This window comes from Neophocaena asiaeorientalis, unplaced genomic scaffold, assembly GCF_003031525.2.
Source record: "Neophocaena asiaeorientalis asiaeorientalis breed wild unplaced genomic scaffold, Neophocaena_asiaeorientalis_V1.1 scaffold741, whole genome shotgun sequence".
Taxonomy (NCBI): domain Eukaryota; kingdom Metazoa; phylum Chordata; class Mammalia; order Artiodactyla; family Phocoenidae; genus Neophocaena; species Neophocaena asiaeorientalis.
This window is the reverse complement of record NW_020172792.1, coordinates 12,870-14,835: the sequence shown is the minus strand read 5'-3', so window position 1 is coordinate 14,835 and position 1,966 is coordinate 12,870. Positions and strand designations below refer to the sequence as shown.

Genomic DNA, 1,966 nt, shown 5'->3' with positions numbered 1-1,966 from the left:
ACCATTCTGATTGGTCAGCAGCCATCAACATAGAGACAACACCCTCCATCTGCAAAAAGATTTCTACTCGCTGAAGGCTCAGATGATGTTTAGCATTTTTTAGCAATAAAGTATTTTTAAATTAAGGTATGTATGTTATTTTCTTAGACACGATACAATTGCATATTTAATAGACTATAGTATAATGTAAATGTAACTTTTATATGCACTGGAGAACCAAAACATTTGTCTGACTCACTTTATTGCCATATCCACTTTATTGTGATGGTCTGGAACCAAACTCACAATATCTCTGAGGTATGCCTGTATAGAAAATTGATTTGATAATGAGATATATTTAATGTTTCTTAATCTAATTCTTTGGCAAATTGATTTTCAAGCCAAAAGATTGTGAAAAGAATGACAACCATTATATCTGGGGGAATATTTTTCTTTATATCTTTGGAACAAGCCACACAACTTTTAATTCTAAAAATGGATATTCAGAGACTCAAAATAGCAGATCTCTCTTTTCCAGCTCTCTTCCCAAAGCCCCAAAGAATCTAAAACTCCAGTCCCAACTGATATGACCACACTGTAATGTTGATACTCCAATTAGAATCTGGGGTTGGCAAGTTATGCACACATGCCACCCCTTGATGGTAACACATTAATATTCAGGTTACCTCCTTCCTTATTCTTCATCTCACCCTCATTATGTTCTTCTCATCTCTTCCCTGTCCAAATTGTACATGGCCCTTTCCAGGGCTTTTTGCCCAAATTTTTGAAGATTGCACCCCAAAGCACACCCACCATCCTCCTTGATGTCACCTCACAGTGTCCTGAACTTTCTCCCATATCTTACAGCACTTAAGACACAGGGCCACCATTTTCTATTGTTATCTATCTTATGCTGTTGTCCTTGGTGACTGTCAATACTGATCCCCCAGCTCCTCTTCACCCTTCACTCTGGGGCCTTTCATTTCTATTCTTCTTCAGACACTCACCAGTATGGCCAAACCACTGACCTCTTCATCACTGAGATCTTTTCTTCTTTTAATACCTGAATATTGAAATGTTCCTTTTGACCATAACATCTTTTCTTTTGCACTCTTCCTTTCCTTCACTCCCTATCCCCTATATACTCTGGTCGTTGGGTCATGATTAAGATTGCATCTTCCATCAGCATGACAGGCCTCAGCCGAGCTAAGATGGTAACCCCATGCATGCCTGGAGACAAACTGAAGCAAATAAGCAATATATGTAAAATGTCAGAAATACTTGGAATTTGGACATTGGATTTATGAGTGCACAGGAAAAAGAGTACCTACATAGGCCTTTAAGAAGAGCAGAATTAGAGAAATCTTTAAAAGAAAAAATTAATAATTGTTATAACAAAGCATTAGAAAAACTAATGTAGAAAGACCAAGAAAAAAGGTCTAAGAGTATAACCAGTTTCCATAGCAACTGCAGTGACAGCTCACTTAGTGATTCTTCATTAGATAGTGAAGAAACATCTACCTTGTTCTCCTCAGAGGACAGTGACACCAATGAAATCTCCTCTAGTTCATCATCTTCAGCCTCCTTCACAAGCTCTTCTTTCTCCTCTGTTCAGACTCAGATTCCAGCTCTTTCAGTACCAGCAGTACCAGCATGGATGGCAACTCCAAGAATAAACCAACAAAGAAGAGATAGAATTACTCCATCCATATTGGACTGATGAACTGCAAACACTGATGTCATTCTTAGAAGGGAATTTAGGATGTGCTAAGGCCAAATAGGTAAACTGGTCAAAATTTTTAGAGTTTTAAAGTTTCTAAATTTTTGCATTGTAAGAACACAAAGAATATTAATAATGGAATATATATAAAAATTTTTAATTTTAAGGGTGAATCTTGGTTTTCCTTTTTATCTTTAAAATGTATCTTTAGAACTGAATCAAAACTGAATTCCAGAAAACTCGTTTTTGGGATGAATTGTTATCTTT

At 36.6% G+C, this 1,966-nt stretch overlaps 1 pseudogene; it reads left to right on the top strand.

Annotated features, from left to right (window-relative positions):
* Positions 1-1,201: 1,201 nt before the first annotated feature.
* On the top strand, positions 1,202-1,674 carry LOC112397425 (zinc finger CCHC domain-containing protein 10 pseudogene; annotated as a pseudogene).
* Positions 1,675-1,966: the final 292 nt, after the last annotated feature.